The following is a 17,913-nucleotide window of genomic DNA, read 5'->3' as shown; positions in this document are numbered from 1 at the left end:
AACGATAAGGAGACTGTTCGCTGCTGGCCAGCACACGCTTCGTGCTCAGGTGGCACCAACGAGTCTGCAAGAGCAAATCTGCTTTTCTCTGATGAGCTGAGAAAGGAACTTACCCCTGGACACTTTCTGGACCTACTGCAGAACAACAGGGGACAAGATCACAAGTCAGTACCTATGTCTGGACACAAAGGCTCTGAAAAAGATCAGTACACTTGCATGCGGAAAAAAATATTAGTAAGACTCATTAAAATTAGTCAGATAATTAAAAATTAACAACAATTTCAACCTACCTGAGCAGTTACCTATGGAATATTTCAGCTCCTTTTTGAGGTTTTTGATCAGTTTAAACAGATTATTTAAAAAAACAAAAAGGCAAACAAAAAGATACGCAGACTTACTCTCCACCCAAAGCTATGCTCTCCAGTAGAAATCCCAGATTTCACGTACCGGGGTTTTTAGGAACTTTGGTTTCTCAATATGCCTGACTAAATGACAAAAAAAGGAGGAAGGAAATTTTAAAATTTGAAATAAATAAATAAATCAAACCAATGGAAGCATAAAGGAAAATTGCAACCAAAATTGTCTATAAGTGAGAACTGGACTTTCAAAATACAAGGGTTTTTTTGACTGACCCAAGTCTCAAATTACTGTCCCTAAATGTTCTTTCCTCTTCAGACCAAAGAACGTCTTTACAAAGAAGAGATGACCGGTAATTTCAGCTGGTTTAAAAGGGAAGTTAAACCACCAAGAGCATTTTTTAAGTAAAGAGAAGAAAAACCATCATAAGCTTAAAATGAAATGCACAAATTCTGAGCTGCTTTGCATTCAGTTTTGATTCATTTCTCCCATAAGGAGCAAGGACCTTTTGCAGGGACATACAGACCATGACAGGAAGACAAGTTCCACGCTTAGAAAAACTTCTCCCATCAGCTTTCATGTACTAACAAAAGGCTGCAGTGCTGAGCATAACAATACAGCATCACCACATTTGCCTCCTGCAGCATGCCATCAAATCCCCAGGGATAAGGATGACCCATACTTCAAAATGCAGCGACAACAACGTCCAAAGTAATTCCCAGCACGGCGGGTATTAACTCCCTCAGCTGCTATCTTGTACTTCGCTGTAAGCACGGAGCTGGTTACGGGCTTGCTACCAAGAAGTCCAGCGTCACTCAGCTGTAGCTCTGCACTTCGTCTGCACTGCTCAAAGCCAAAGCTTGCCAAGCCCGTGGTATCTAGCAGCAATCTAGATTTAGACATGCTATTGAGATGGCCAACGTGAAAGACTATAAACTAGTTCTGATCCAAAACGTGCATTATCTTGAGCGTTAGAAAATTAGTTTTGATCCAAAATGTGCATTACCTTGAGTGCAGGAAAATTTATTAGACCACGACTAATTGTGCCATGACAACAGAAGGGGAAGAAAAAAAACCACACTGGCAATTTCAGCATGAAGATGCCCAGCACCACAATGCTTTCTGTTACTGCAAACCCCTGTCCTTCCCTCCTCGTGCTGGGGAGCACTGGACAGGGAAACTCGGCCACCCCACAGGGCTACGGGACAACACCAGCCTGGCCACACGCCGCCTGCTCCGCTCCTCCCAGCTCTCCCACCACCCAACAGAAAGCAGCACCAGGTTGGATGGGCGACACAAGGGCTCTCTTTCTGCCCTACCAATGCTCATTGCATCTCGGTCCCATATAAAGCAATTTGCAGCAAATACAGCTGCAAATCTAGAGGGCAAACACAGTTTTCAGAGGGGAGATCAAACACGCAGGTTGCTACTTTATTTCTGCGCTGGCTCTCGGCGTTTTGTCGTGACAGCACGAGCGCTGATTAAATCGGGAAGTTGAAAGGATGTGGTAAAGCTATGAAAGCCAACAATTTGACCCTTAGGTTACACGGTGGGAACTTAAAACTCTCACCTAATTTTTTAATCTTCTCAGTAAGTTGATGTAATATTTGCTTACAAAATTTCTGGTGTATATTTACTTGGTTCCTGTCGAAAGCTCTCACCCTTAACTTCTGAGATCAGGATTCGAGCTCGTTTCCTAATGAATCTCCCTCCCCTTCTTCTTCACCCCTGCCCTGCCTTCTGGTCCTAATAAAAACAGTAAATCATCATTAATTGAATCAGCAGCTTGCTTTTGAGAGGATCATAACATTCTGCATGCTGCACACAACTTTTGCGACCTCCTCCCGCTCCGTAAGCCAAGCAAGGAGAGAGGTCTGCCTGCATGAACCCAGCTGCAGCGAGCGAGAAGCTCGTACGCTTCAGGTAGTACTGCAGGGTGCGACTAGAAACCTACCTTCAGTTCTTTCCTGATCCCTGGCTGTTTCCCCTAAACGAATCAAAACCTGGGTGTATGAGGGCTGCTGTTACTTTCAGCAGCGGCAGATTGCACGGCTGTGCCCTGCTTTCTCTTTCACTGGAGTCTATGCACGACTTCCAAACTGGATTAGGGACCAAAGGGAGGGAAACGTATCTACCAATATTTCTACAGTTTTCATGTTTAAAGTTTCTCTACATGGCTGACCTGAGATCCATTTCCCTCTGGAGCTTGTACTGTGGTGCCAATCCTCGTATTACTACGGCAGGTTCACATCTAGTGGCAAGCAGAGGAGGAGAAACCGCGAGCTCCCTGCTGCTGCATTTGGGTAGTGACCTCCTCCTCCGCCTCCTCCTCCCTCCCTTCAGCAGATGTCTCTGCTGCTTTACCACAACAGGCTCTTTTTATACCCTTTCTGTTCCTAAAGCAAACGTCGGCCAAAATCTGGGAACCCATCTCCAGAGAGCCACAACAAAAGCACTGACCCGAACCACACCGTAAGGCAAGGGGAATAAAATCCTTGGCCCTTGGGAGAAGAAGAGGTTGAGTACAACGTCACAGGGCCACTGACTAATCTTTGGCAGCTCATGTGAGAAAGTCTTGAAGTGTCTGTAGTGACAGAACAGCATGAAAACAAATGGATGAGTCAGACATGAATAATATGCTTTAGGAGCGATGCTACCAGAAGCTCATATAAAACGTTATCCCATCTTTTTGCCGTTCAGAAAAGCCCATGGCACTTACAGCAGCCTTCCAGATGTCGGGTATTTTCACTTACACGCGCGTCTGCATGCCGATGAAGTCAGTGGGTTCAAAACAGGTGGGATTCCTAGCGTGTCCGCTTTTAAACAAGTGCCTTGACACCACTGAATTTAAAACCCCTAGGACAGGACAAGTCAAGTTGCAGCCAGTTTACTGCGTGAGGCTCTTTCATCTTACACCGAGCTTACAACAGTGGTTTTCTCACAGCACCTGTACCAGACTGCAGGCCCGAAGCAGATCCTGTTGAGCTCCTCATGTCTCTATGGTCGGCAAGTGAGTGAAGAGGTCCCTTCAGGTCAAAACACAGTAACACATGCCAACTAGTTAAGCTAGATTCCCTTTAAATTGCTGATGCAGACACGCAGGCTCTGTATCAGGGCACTCATGTTCGTTTCTCTGTTCCCTGCCCTCCCTCCCCAAAATCATCTTATAAAAGCCTTACCTTCAAGCAGCAGGGAAAACTTAATCCTCTCTGTACGTGTAGAAATAGGCTAGGCATTGCTTCATATATAACTTGTTGGATGCAAGCTCTGTGCGGCACACAGAACAAACCCTACCTAACGTACCACTGCCGATTATTCGCTGTCAGAAGAAGTCAGTACAGTGCTAAGCATTCAGATCGTAAGCAAAGCCATGGCCATGATGGAGCTCGGGTCTTTGCTTGTGTTGCACTACTCCTACTGCCTGCTTTGAAGGGGCCGCATGCGAAACGCCGCGAGGTGATGTGAACACTAACCAGACGCTCCATCTGGTTTCAAATGCTCCTGAGGGGTGAGTGTGTGCACACGCGTGCAGACGCTCAGAGAAACTGCACGGCCTGGGACACGGGCCTGCCTCGTAGCATGTCCTGAGGCTGTCACGCCTGCTTAACAGCTGCATGGCAATGATGCTATTCCCAGGAGCTTCGGCTGAAATACCACCCTCCTGCTCCTTCCAGCACTGCCCTTTCAATCCCTCCAAACTGAAAGCCCAACTTGCCCTCAGCCTGGCAGCTACTCTTTGCTACTTATCCACACCTGCTCGCTTAGGCATTCTGTGTTTTCTTCATCTGCCTTAAGTGCCTGCTTCACTTTGATGCCTGGGCTTCCATCTGTCACAACAACGAGGATGGGCTTTTTGGGGAGGAATGCTGGGTTCAGAATGCTCCTAGGAAAGGGCCTTTGGATGCCAACAGCACCTGCAGCAGAGACCAACTGCAGCTCAGCAACATCCTTTCGCTCTTTGGCATATACATGGTTTAAGTGAAATTAGTTATTCTCTTGTTCTGGCAACATTCTGGAAATCCTGGGTCAATGAAGCTGTCTTTGAGGAATTCTTGGTGAGCCTGAAGTTGAAATAGTGGTGGAGATGCCATTGGCCAGGCAGTGGCGCTGGATGCAGCTCACAGCTCCTGTTGAACTATTGCATTAACAGTCACTCTTTACACGATGATTAAACCCAGGGCTGACAATTTCTGAAGCATCAAACTTTTAAAATAATAATGAAAATATGTAAGGTTGCTTATACCATAAAATAGCAGGTGAATATGGAGGAAGAAGCTTATTCAAAAAGGTTTAAGAAAACCATCTCGTATGAGTTGCATTGCAGAGAGATACGAGTGAAGAAGTTGATGGGGTTTTCTGGAAAAAAAATGCATTTTAAGTATTGTTTTGGGAACTTCTGCAGAAGAGCCTTGAAAGCAAATACAAATGTTTAGACTGTAAATGCACTTTGATCCCACTTGCTTTGGGGAACAGGTCAGAATACCACCGAGTCCACGGACTGGGATTTGAAATAGCGCATTTACAATGAATTTCTCACACAATCTAGAGAACAATCGTTACTTGCAGGAATTACGCAGACACTGTTTAGTAACTGAAAACAAATACAATTAAGAAAGCTGTAAAATACACGTAGCATGGAATATCTTTCACTGCATACATTATTTGCAGAAGATTTACCCGTGTGTTAATGGAACACGAGCAGAAAATCACATCAACAACTAAGATAAACAACTGGAAAATGCAAAACTTATTGGAGGACTCATTAGCACAGAGAAATGAAAAGTGAATTGCTAGATGGTTCTGATAATGACTTGCATTTAAGCTTATCAACTAGGAATTCAAGAGGCTTCTTTGGTCCTGTAAGAAACAAAGTTGTGTTTTTGCAGTAGAGAACTCATTTTCTGTATTCCAAGGTAGTTGTGCAGTCGTCTTAAGGAGAAATGCTAAGTAGAGAAGTGGACAGTAGAAGGCCTCACTGTTCCAAAATAAGGTAGAAGCTCGAGAGAAACAGGATGAGCAGTGTGAGAACAGTAAAACAAAGATCACAAGTTCTCAGAACATAAGAAAGGAGAAATTAAAGTGTTGAAAAAAAGAAAAATTGTACATATGTGGTATAGAGGCGCGTTGAGTAGCTTGTGACCCTGCAGTACTCAGCCTGTGAGGAAACGGGGGAGGTGATCAGGCGTCGGGTAATAGGGAATAAAAGGTTATGATCTGCTTACTAAAATGCGCTCCTGACTGACAGGACGCCCGCCACTGCAATCGTGAATAAAGTAACTTCACAGAAGATCCTGTCTGAAGGAAATTATTTGAGATTTTTCTCACAGTCTGATCACTCAAGAAATGAAAGCTCAGTCTTCATTTTGAGGATTACTGGAACATACAAATGGAAAACTTTGGTTCAAAATTTCAGTTCTGAAATCTGGTGTAAGCTTCAAGATTTTGGTTTTTGAACAGGTCACGTTTCTAGATTTCATTATTTTTTTTTGTTTGGTTGTTGCTGGTTTGGTTTTGGTTGGTTACCTCTTCTCACAGGACTAGGATACAGCAATAAGACTAGAGGGAATGGCCAAAAGTTGTGCCAGAGGAGGTTTAGGTTGGAAATAGGAGACATTTATTCTCAGAAAGAGCAGTCAGGCACTGGAACGGGTTGCCCTGGGAGGTGGTGGTGTCACCAGCCCTGGGGGTGTTCAAGGAAAGGTTGGACGTGGTGCTTGGGGACACGGCTTAGTGGATGACAGTGGTGGTAGGGGGATGGTTGGGCCAGATGGTCTTGGAGGTATTTTCCAACCTTGATGGATCCGTGATTCTGTGGTTGCAGTCGCATTAGAGCATTAGAGTTGAGGGGAATTCAGCTAGCAGGGGTCACTTCTTTTCAGCAAGGACTAACTCCTGATACAGAACGTCATTCTTTCAATAGAACTGCATCTATGTGTGGCAAGATTTTACTGCGCTTAGGCGGTTCCATTGGCATGCTGTGGAGGTCACTGCTATGCTCCAAGAACCCTTAAATTTCCGACAGAAGCAGTAAGGCTGGTGTTAGATAACAACTCAAGTCTTGGTCTTTGTGTGCATCCTACACACGTAGTGGTCAAGGTAGGCACTTCCACAGGGCAGTTGAGAGCTTTTACCTTGCATGTCTGAAGGTAGATTGGTTTCTATTGTGCACAGATGAGTTTCATTATATTATCTGGCATTATGAAACTTGTTTCAACTGGTCTAGGCAGGGCAAGAAAAAGGGAAAATGAGGTGAGATTTTAAACATCTCAGTTTCGGGGACAAACCCCACTGGAATCAGGCTTTCAAAAGGAAAATGCTTAAGTGTTCTGAAAGTGACATGACTTCTCAAGCAACATTAGAAGCCCCCAGTTTTCTTTTTTGTTATTATTTTCCTTTAAATGCAGTCCCCTGTTCATAGCAAGGTTTGTAGGAAAAGACATCAGAGCAATGGACTCAATTAAGAGAAATACGGAAACATAGAAGAAATTCAAATGCTTCTTCAGGACTAAAATAGAAGTAACAAGCTTCCAAGATAAACAGCTTAGGAATAAATGCTTCAACTTTAATTTGATAAACAATACTACAATATGGCATTATAATGCTCTGCAGTTTGATGGCACTGGAGATATCTGGAAACAAGAAAAATCTGAGCCTCTCATGAGAAACTTAGCCGCTGCTTAAAATAGCAAATTATGAAGTAAAAACAAAGCAAGAACCCCTGATATCATACTTTACATTCCGTCTTCGATCCCCACCTTAGATCCCCTACTTCAGCAGTGATCAGCAAACTGCGGTCAGCAGAATACACTGCAATGCTTTAACAGAGTTGCTGCACTGCACTGAATAAATACACTAGTTTAATAAAACTCTTTGTACATACACTTTTTGTCAATAGTGAACTTTTGAGGCTTAAGCCTGGCGCATTTGTTGCTGTGTGCTCAGGAAGCCAACCTTCCCTTTTTTCCAAATTCAGTTACTGCAGCAAGCAGCCTAGCCTTCACTCATCTCTGGCATAATGGCATTAAAGCTACTTAACCGCTTCGTCAACAGCTCCTCTGAAGACATGGGTTTCTTTCTGTGGGGTCACATCCCCGCTTTTTGTGTCATCCTGTTCTACAGCCCGTTTTCCTTGAGATATCCAAACAGAATTAGCCACGGGGCAGTTCTATAGATACCAGTAGATGACCTGCAATTAAGGAACCTGCATTTCTTCCAGATTTGAATCAGGCAGATATTTAACACACACACAACTCTTGCACAGGTGAAGAAGAAAGCATTCCAGGGTAAGCAGCTTGGCCGTTGGACAACTCAACCTAGCTGCACCGTGACAACTCATAATGAAGAGACCAGGGAAAGCCCCTCATGCACACCAGTTCTGATGCCCGGCACCACCGACAGTACCAAAACCAAGAGCTTCCAAGAAGCCAAGAGAAATTTGCTGACACCTGAGTTTCTGCATTTCTCACGATACCATCTGTTCCTGGTTTCTACACCTATCTGAAATCCATCTCGAGCACATTTCATTCGGGAGGCATTAACCAAGGGCTCTTCAGCAACCCCAGGCAGAAACAGACCCCACGTGCAAGGCAGAGGAGCACACTGCTGCATTAGATCTGGACAACCTCACTGTTAGTTACGAGAATAACGCCCACCCAGCCTAAACGAGCCGGCACAAAAAGCTACAGTAGCTTTGGGGCACTGTCTGGCATGTAAGAGCATAGGTGCTCTCACAATATCTCTGCTGCTCCGCAACCTTGCCACCTTCGCACTCCCCAGCTGGTCCTCCAGCTCACCCTTTCCCCGTAGCAGCAAGGACAGGTAGGGTGTGTTAGCAGACTCGGTGACTGAGCCGTGCTCCGTTTGCCAGCCTGACCCGATGCTGAGCTTGAAAGGGCTGTTAACAAATAGATCTGCGGCACAGTCACGTAACGTGAAGCCTCACCACTGCTGCAACGCACAACTGCGCCATGAAGGTAACGTATTTGGCCATAAAGTCAGAAACCTTTGGGTGAACATGAGCAGTTTTTATTCCTGTCAGTGCCCCACGGTTATGTTTGCACAAAGCCTACCAATGCTCCTACTGAAAATGTGATTTGGTCAATAAAGTCACCACAAATTCTGCACCTGTGCTCACATTCTGATTTTAAATGGCATTAAAACCCATTCAGAGCTCATTCAAGTGCAAAGAAATAAACAGCTCTAAAGTAAATCAGGATATTCCATTAAAAGACTTTTTAAAAAAAAAAAAAAAAAAAAGCAGTTCCTATGTTAAACTCACATACATGTCATCATTCACCACGAAATGACAGCTCGGTGAGCATACAGTTCCAGGACGCTCTGCACGTGGATAAACAAGTGATATTCATGGCAAGGTCACACGGGGGAAAAGGCAAAAAACAAACAAAAAAACCACCTGCTGAACCAAATCTTTATTTCTTCATTAAATCATTATTGATGTTTGATGTCCGTGTTTATTAAAAAGGTAAAGAACAGCGGCAGCCTTCTATCTCTGTCTACATATTTACTACCAAGTAGCCAAAATTTTCCAAAGCGCTCTTCCCAAAAGAGAAACAAACCTCATCCTCACCTGGACGATGTAAACAAGCAAACAAACAGTATTTCAGAGAAAGCACAAATGAGGGATCTGAATGATGGAATTGTTGACTTATGATGAGTTAAAGCACCTATTTTTGTTGCCTGTCTCTTAGAAGACAGCACAAGGAAGTGCACAGAGTAAAGATAAGGAGAAAATGCAGTGGCACAAAGGGTTAAGGCTCGCTAGCTGCTCTCTTCTGCAGATGATCGATGCAAGCAACGTGTGAAATGCACCCATAGAAAATTAAAGTTGACAACAGCAAGCCTGCAGTTTTGAGCCATTCAGTGATTTGAGACGTTAACCTATCTCTCTAGGAGCCTTCTGCTGTTCATTATTTTGGCTTATTCTTTTCCATCCCTACCTACTATTCACTGAGCAGCAAACCAGCACAATAGCGCACAGGAAGCGGCAAACAAAAGTCCCTTCACCGCTCTTTCACACCGCTTGCAGCACTTGCCGGGGCTGCTCAAAGTTTGCTAGCTTACACCCAAGACCAACTTTCTTAAAACCTCCAGCAGAACCATGTTTTATTCTGAATACCGAGAAAGTGAGCATCTTAGGGACCGGTGCAGGGGGGCTGGGGAGAAAACTGCCAAAACTGCAGTGCTGCCGTAACTGGCTGCCTGTATTATTTTGTGATTGTTGTTTAAACATTCTGAACATTCAACTAAGTGTTCAGAAACATCGACGTGAGAGGTATTTAACAAGCATTTGTTCAATATTACGTTCCTCTGCTGATGCTGAGCTTTCCTCCTCTCTCATTGTTCTTGCAGGCTGGGGGCTGTCGCAGGTTGTTTGCTTTGCAGGCTGGGCTCAGGCAAATCCTAGAAGCCAGTCACACAAAATACTGGTTTCTTTGCTTGCAAGAGAAATGAATCGATAGGTGTATCTAACTGATGTCACAGAGCTTCTAGAAATCTATTCTGCAAGTGCTTTTGGCAAATTTGGTTGAAATCCTTCCTTCCTTAATAAAAAGAAGGCAAATTTCCAGAAGGAATACAAAGCTTCAGAGTGACAAAAAGATTGGAACTTGGTTTTCCAATTTCTCCGATGGCCCCATCAATGCTGCACACCCTCTTCTTGAAAACTCTCAAGACTTCCTAATAACATTCCAGGAAGAAAATTCTAGTTCATCTGATTTGAGAGGATTTGTCACTTATTAATTCCAAATGAAAAATCTCACCACTTACACACTTGAAGGCAACAATACTGAAGACTGTTACAGCAGCAGGCGGCTAATTCCAGCTGTATCTTGGTGCAAAATGCCCTCCCCTCCTGCCAGCTTCCAGCTCCGAAGCTCTCCTGCCTCTCTCACAGGAAGATTTCCAGCTCAGCGACACACCTCGGCCCAGTTTCGTTGGCTGAAGCTGCGCAGAAAAGGCATTTGTGTACCAGTTCTCGCGGAATTGCTTTAACGTCTTTTTGAAACCTTAAGGGATGGTGGGCCGAGAACAGGAGGAAAACATTCTTTTATTGTTTGCGTTTGTCCTTCTGTTACACATCAACATGCTTTGCTTTTTGTTCTTCTTGTTTCAAATTAACACCATCAACCCCATCATGAAACAAATATTGGCAGCCTGGGATTTGGCTGAGATTTCTTATTCCCTTTGTTCTGCATGCAACAGCTGAGCACCAATAATGAAGCAAGCCTCATCCTTTTTGTTGTTGTTGTTGTTTTTAATTTAAATATTATTATTATTTTGGCAGGGTGAAAACAACATCAGAGCGAGGAAGAATTCAGGCTCTAATAGAGCACACATGTTAGAAGCGAGATGCTGGCAGGAGGACCAGTGACTTAGTAACTAGTCCCACTGCCTTCCTATTCCTGGTGTAAGATGCTATTCCAGCCAGGCATGTCTCATACTCCACAACGTGCCTTCAGCAAAGTAAGAACCTCAGAAAGGTTTTTTGTTGTTGCTGCTAAGTGGCACTTCTCTCACTTTAAGTTTGTCATTTTAAGGGACTTACAAAACAATCAAAGCACAGGAATTAAGTGGAAAAGGCTGTACAACTATAATACACGGGAGTGTTTCCCAAAAGGTCAGACAAAACATGAACACATTTTATTCATGTTTTGCTTCAGCAGGAATGCTGCCTCACATTTAACGCGTGATGCTTTGGCACTAGAGAGAGGGAGAAATCAGGACAAAACAATAGATCCATCAAGGGGGAAGAGAGGGGGGGAGGGCCTTTCTTGCCAAACAAGCAAACAACAACAACCAGAAAACAAACCACTTTCTGCTGTAGGGTATGCTGCAGGAGCAGTACGCCATTAAACATCTTACCAAAGGCAACTCTGGACCAGTAAGGCTGCCTTCAAACAAGTAGGCACTGGGAAGGAGACAGAAGAAAAAAGTAATGTCGGCCTGATCCTAAGAACATCGATGGCTTTGTGGCAAGGCACTTAACACACCCCGAGCAGGTCAAATACATACATCTCTACTCAGAGCAGCCAGCAAGCCCCAGTCACTCGACAAGGTTATTTCCACAAAGCAGGGAAAAATGCATTCCACCTGCTGCCCCGGTGCCAAGCCCCCTGGCTGTCAACCCCATCCCGTGTCTCACGTCCCTGTCCTGGTTCCACATAGATCAGGCAGTCACGTTGCAAACCAGCACATGTACATCAGTACTCTGCATGCCTCTCGCTCTGACGTGCATTATAGGCATTTGCTTCAACTAACAAGGACCGGGAGCAAAATAAATGGCTGTGCCCCTTTCCGTAAGCACACGGGAAGCAGGAAGGATGGCACACGCTCTTCTCCAGGATGCTACTTCCAAGTCTTGGATGTGATGGAGGGAGGTCCAGCTGGGAAGCCGGGACTTGGCTGACTCCTGGCTGGCACCGGCCTCAGCCACAGGAACCAAATCTCCTGCACGACCTGCTGCATCACGCCAATACCTGCAGCAGGGCCATGCTGAGGGCTCCTTCCCCAGCATCCGATGGACTTATGGAAAGTCTTTGTCTTCCCTCCCAAACGAGGACGCATGGAAAATAAAAGGACTTGTGGAAATAAAAGGACTCGTAGTAGATGGAAAGAACGTTTCTTCAGGCCAGCCACGTTGGGAGCACCCTGAATCCGCAGAAACTCAAAGGGAAGTTGGGCGATGTGCAGTGATCCAACCATTTTCATGAAACACTAAAAAGTATCTGGAGTTCTGCAGATCACAAACCCCACAAAATACACAGGCACTTCTACAAAGAACTGCTTCAAATGCATATCCAAGACATGGGAGCTTGTCCAAGGGCAATGCTTTCAAAGCTCTGTGACTTGTTCTGCAAACTGTTCTTCCCACGTGGAGCCACTGTTCCATCAATGCCAGCCCACCACTCTCAAAATGCCTCTCGTGGCAGCGCTTCTGCCTTGCAGATGGCACAAAACCCAGCCAGGCTTCTTCGCTGAAAATCCCACACTGGCACAGGAGCCATGGGCGGGACAAACAGCAAGCATGTGCAAAGCTACTCCTTCCTGCTCCTTGTGAGGAGCATACACAGAGAAATAGTACTAAGTGTGACAAAATTACCCAGTGTAAGGACACTGTAACGAATGCCACACAGTGCCAGGAGTTCGTCCTTCTCCTCTCTCATACATGCACCCACCAGTCACTACGCTAAAAGTCTGTGGAGGAGTCTGTGCTTGTGTTGTGTCCTCTCATCTCCAGCAGCACGTTACAGCACTGGAGCTTAGCAAGGCTGCAGCAGTTTGAAAATGTGATCTCAGGAGCGTTTCGTTCATCATACGCTGTAAATCCCAGCTATTCGCCAAGTTATTCAGAGTGCAGGTTTTTGCAATTAGTTCCCCTTCAGCAGCAGCAGGGACAGCATAAGCAGGATTTAGGACTAGCTTTTTTCTAGTGAAATGGAGGTTTAACACTCAGCCCCCTGGGCACACAGGCAGGCGGAGAGGAAAGGAAGCCCCCACGGTGTTTCTGAGCTCCTCACTTTCTGCCCTCATAATGCTCACCAGCTCCATGGCACGCTGCAGGGCAGGTTCATCAGATCGCCCCATTTTACCCCAGTCCTTGCTGTGAGAGGGCGAGCACTCGTCACAGAGCCGCCTCGTGTCAAAGCCTGGCTCAGAGCAGCTCATTTCAAGAGCTGTTTGAAATGGATCACAAACACAACAAAACAACAACAACGGAACTGTGCAACTGTAATTCTTATTACTTTATCTCACTTAGGATTTGCACGTTTCTATTTGCACGAAAAGCAGACGATGCTGCTTGGAGAAGTCCAGTTGGATGAACACACCTAAAACTGCTCCCACTGCCACACGGAATTACTGCTGACAGGAGGGTGCCCCGACCAACTAGCAGAGTGGGTATTCGCAGCGTCTGGCACTACGGAAACAAATGGAGCAATGACCTCCAGGCTGTATTAAGTCACTGCATGTGAGCATACTGAGCTAAATTTTATTGTTATCATTACAAAAACCCTTCCTCTTTTCAAAAATGCATTCACTAAACATGATAAACAAAGTGGGAAATACACACTTGAGGCCAAATGGAGACCCACCTCTGGCACTGCAGGACTGTTAGCGAGAATATTTCGCTCTAACCACCCAGGAAGCCTTGCCTGCTGGAGAAGACGTCCTGATAAACAGGTGGTAGTAAAATGAGAGTATTGAAAGAATGAAGAGGATGAAACTGAACATCTGTGAACAGAAGAGATTTTAGCCCATGCATATGAAGTTCCAGTATTTGCCACGTTGTTTCCAGCACTTAACTTCCAAAAGACAATACAAATCCATGCAGGTTCTTTTTCCTTCAACTGAATCAGAAGAACTGAGAAGACACCTGAAACAGTAACTCCTAATTATCTTCCCACAGGTCATCTTGCAAACCAAAGAATTAACTATTCCTGGTACTTGCAATGAAAAAAAGAGAAAACCAAACTCTAAAATCAAAGCAGCAAACAAAAGGCTCTACCAAAACACTTGGCACAAGGGAGCCTAGGCACATCGTCTGAGGAGTCCTGAGAGCAGCCCTTTGCTATCTGTAAAGAAAAGAAAAGGCCACCTTGGTGTTCCATGTGCTACCTCACCGAAAGCAGGCACAGCCCATCCACAGGCTTGACGAGCACTTCCCAGACTTGGTTATCTTGCAGACGGTAAAACTGCGCGCGCGCACGCCACAAGCCCGCCCCACAAACGCACTTGGCCAGCTTGCAGGACATTTTGCACTGCCTTTTGGATAAAAGGTTTTGAGTGCTTCCAGAAGAGCCTTACATTAATTGCAGTTAACATCACCAGGAGGAGAGGTGGTGTGTGTTCAACACAGTTCGCCCCTTCTGCACGCAATCCCTGGGACTGCAGAACACCGCAAGGAGCCTCTCTGCTGCAGAGAAGGCTTCTTGCAGGTTCAAAAAGACAGGGGTCTTCCTGCAGATTCAAAGCACTCAGTGAAACCTTTGCCACCCACCTGCCTCACAGTTAACTCATTTGTCTTCACATTTCTGAATTCTCTATGGGAATGGCAAGGACTGCAAGGCTGGCGGGCAGCACTCTGTAGGCAACGCTGGGAAAAGGCACCTACAAAAAAATCACGAGGATTGTAGGAAGAGAATAAAATAGCAACTAGCTGGATACTCCGCATGAAGCAGTTGTTCAGGCAAGTATTTTAACATTCCTCGTGTCCTTAACGTTTTATGATCACCAGAAGAGGAGGAATCTCAATACAAACGCTAAAGTACTCTTAACATTTGAACATTGCATCCTAACACGATAAAAAGCCCAAACTCCAGAAAACTAAATCAAGCAGGTGGCTTGTGCTCATAGAGTAACAACCCACCCTTCAGAAAGATGCTTCTTGTCCAGAACCCAGCTGTATCCTCAGCTCTCGGGGTGGCCCAGTGAAGTCAGGCGCAGATGTAAACACGAAACATGCAACAGATAGTCTCTGAACCAACTAAAAGAATGGGTTAGTTTTGAATGGAGCTCTTGCCTCTTGATTAGAGCACACACACACCACAGCAAGGAAAGAAGAGCTATTTTCACCACTTAATGCAAAATCTCAACAACAATTCTGACGCGGAAAATAAAGCATGACAGGAAAGCCAGTACAGCACAGCTGCCTGCCTACTGCTTGCATGTCGAGACAGACTTCTAGCTCTTCTAGGAAGTGATGGAGCACTGCCAAAACCTGGCCACCACATCGTAGCTAACATCTCTGTAGCATACTACAAGGATCCAGAAATGCAGAAGTACAGTATGAGAGTAACCCAGAAGCTTTACAGCCCCATCAATTTTAGCATTATAAAAGGTAATTTTGAGAGTCTCCATTTGGTTTGGGGCTGTTAGATCTAAAACGCGAAGCCACAGCTGATGAGAGCCCACTGGGGTTTGAATAAGCAAAGGAATCCTGCTTTTCACAGTAAAAGAGAAACAGTTGAGAGGTTTGCCTTTCTTCACGCTGAAAGGCTGCATCCAAACATTTCAGGGTCTTAAAAAGAAGTCCTGTACACAGGACAGAGGATGGAGCAATACTCACGGTATGCAAAGATCTATTCTGCAACACGCGGTCTATTCCTCCAGCTCTGTTGTCTACTAATAGGTATGGCTTTTCATGAACCGTCCGTATGATTTCAGAATCTCCTTGTATAAAACCACCTGCAGTACTACAAACTCTAAGGACGTGGGCCTGATCATATCTTTATGAACGCCGAACATAAACCTCAAACTGGAATGCACAAAGGGGCCTAAAGCTGGTCTTACTCTTCTCTCTCCTTTTCCTATGAACACAAGCTACATCAAACATTTTTTCCTTGTTGACCTTTTGTCTTCATTGTAGCATTCTCCAAAAAGCTCTTGCAGAAATAAAATCACAAACAACTTGCCCATCTCTCTAAGAAAGACTCGTTACATGGAAACTTTGGTTAGCGATTTGGACAGTGATAAAGACCCCAGAATTTAATTAAAGAGAGATCAATCTGCTCAAAAGCGTGACCATTCCCACAAGAATAAGGCAAAACCCTTCCTATTGAAATAAGGAGCAAGAAAATGAAACGGCATTTATTCTTGTCCCTGGCAAGAAAGGCGTTTTCAAATCCCACTTGGTGTTGTATTTCTAACAATAGCTTCTTCTTTCAACACCCCAACCAAAGTACATTTTTTAATCTTTCCAAGGCTCTGGCTTCTTCGTGGCAACACATTTATACATGTTTTTAAACAGGAGTGCATCCATACTTACAGACAAACACCCTTCCCTCCCCAGTCCCCCTTTTTTGCTCTAATAAAGAAATAAACGTAAATATCAGAATAAGCCAGGAATTCAGAGAGCCCTCACACCACGAAATGAAATCCTGTTGCTACTTTATCAAATAATGCTCACGACTAACATTTCAGTCCCCACCCTTATCTGACTGGTGCTAATTTTACACTACCGACACTCCTCTTGCTTCCAAACGGTCATGATTTCAGTTTGAAATCATCCAAGGAGATTTGTTTTGTTTCTGGGAACTGCAGACACTTTACTCCTTTCTGACTAGCAGACTCCCCAAAACCGCCTTACCTTCAGCACCGCTACAACTTCTGCTCCACAATTTAATTGGCCATTATTGGCCAGCACTCAAAAAAGAAAAAAGCATTCAGAACAATTACCAGGATGTTCATTCTTCCTGACCTTTGCAAAGATTCTCCCGTCTGCCCCGAAGTGGGGCTCAAGAGAGGGTTGGAAACTGAGAGCACCAAGTAATGCCCTGGGCTTGTTGCAAGTTTTTAACTATCGTTATTAATTAAAAGTTCGTATGATAGAAGCAGAATAAAATGAAAAACAATGGAAGTTATGCGTTGCATTTTGCCCCTCTGAGCCTACTACAACTTCACCACACTTATCAATGAAACAGCTGCTCAGAGAGCAGATAGGACATTTTTATCTGAGGCTGACTTCAACTGCTTACAGCATCAGCCTGCAGAACAGTTTCCAGCCCATATGTTTATGTCATGTCAACAGTTTCCAAAGATAATAAATGCTCCCCAGTGTCATGCCTGGCATAACTAAGCATGTGAGCAGTCTGCTAAAATTACACGGAGAACGTACAAGCAAGCTCTTCAGGCAACCCTCTGATGACTTCAACCACCGAGCAGCACTCCAGCGAAACAGAGGGATTTGGGGAGGAATGCAGACTGTATCATGGCAGCTGGAAATAGAAACCCACTATCGTCACAGCAAGTATCCGAAGCGCGTCTCCACGTTGCAGCGCACAGCACATGCTGCACCTCACAGAGCTGCAGGCAGCGCTTGCCGGCTTGGAGCCACCTTACAGGTGATGATACCCGCACCCTACCGCAGAGCTCTGCGGCACAGGCCCTCCCACCTGTCACGTGTGATACTGCCAGCTTTCAAGCTTCGGTCCACAGACCATTTCAAAGAGGTGTGCAAACAGTGTTTAAGAGAGTGAACCTCCTGTCGAGCTTAAATTCAGCGCGCAGATGACCGCCGGAGGCTCTGCAGCATCCCTGGAGAGTGAACATAGCCGTCACGGCACAGCTGATTCCTCCCCAGCAAGCAGGTACCGTGCTTCACAGGTAGGCCTCTTAGCTGTAATTGCCTCATCATTTCATAGTAATTACGAAGGCAAAGGAAGGAAAAACTTAATTCAGCATAAAATCATCTATAGGCCAAAGTAGCATGTTGGGAGCCCACGTTTCCTACAAACAAAAGCTCAGAATTTTCAGAGATCAATTTTTAAACACAGCCCCAGCATCTTAGGCATGATTAAAAAGTAGCTGAAGCTAGCAGCACAACAGTACAATCCCGTGAATCACAGCATTTCACTCTTTCTTGGAGATCCCGTAATCCAGCAATTACCTGAGAATTTTGGCTTTCGTTTTTAGAAGACATCTTTTACCTTTAAAAAGGAACAAAAACGTAATACCTTAATTACTGAACCCGTGAGACCAAACACATTCTAGACACTTCCAAGAAGGCTTCAATACAAATCCCCCAGCTCCCGTAGAACACAC

At 44.9% G+C, this 17,913-nt stretch overlaps 1 protein-coding gene and 1 long non-coding RNA gene across 5 annotated transcripts in view; both read right to left on the bottom strand.

Annotated features, from left to right (window-relative positions):
* Positions 1 to 17,913, bottom strand: part of FHOD3 (formin homology 2 domain containing 3) — a 410,832-nt gene that overhangs the window by 308,479 nt on the left and 84,440 nt on the right. The gene's annotated exons all lie outside the window — the stretch shown is intronic.
* LOC118162044 lies at positions 10,619 to 11,418 on the bottom strand. Its single transcript, XR_004748265.1, has 2 exons — positions 10,894 to 11,418; positions 10,619 to 10,810 (listed from the first exon to the last, which is right to left on the bottom strand). It is a non-coding gene; the product is annotated as an uncharacterized LOC118162044 (long non-coding RNA).

This window comes from Oxyura jamaicensis, chromosome 2 (genome assembly GCF_011077185.1).
Source record: "Oxyura jamaicensis isolate SHBP4307 breed ruddy duck chromosome 2, BPBGC_Ojam_1.0, whole genome shotgun sequence".
Lineage (NCBI taxonomy): Eukaryota > Metazoa > Chordata > Aves > Anseriformes > Anatidae > Oxyura > Oxyura jamaicensis.
This window is presented reverse-complemented; position numbering and strand designations above follow the sequence as displayed.